Below are 301 nucleotides of genomic sequence, written 5' to 3'. Positions count from 1 at the left end.
GTATACCTTTTTATACTATGGTTTAGTTCACAAAAACAGCAATTCATCTATAAGTGATATTTTGTGAAGTTTAGACCATGATGTCTCAGCCCTGTTTCTCCACCATCACTTCTATTTGCCTTCTGCTTTCACCCTTGTCTCTTCATGGAGAGAAATTTCTCATTGGATTTTCTGCTGTTATCTTGTTGTTGTTCTTGGTTGCTGTATATTTGACTTTTCCCTTCCCTTCCCTTCCCTTCCCTTCCCTTCCCTTCCCTTCTCTCTCTCTCTCTCTCTCTCTCTCTCTCTCTCTCTCTCTCTC

This window comes from Petaurus breviceps, unplaced genomic scaffold, assembly GCF_028583685.1.
Source record: "Petaurus breviceps papuanus isolate PSGF00001 unplaced genomic scaffold, PetGlider_PUasm1.0 91041, whole genome shotgun sequence".
Classification (NCBI taxonomy): Eukaryota; Metazoa; Chordata; class Mammalia; order Diprotodontia; family Petauridae; genus Petaurus; species Petaurus breviceps.
This window is presented reverse-complemented; position numbering follows the sequence as displayed.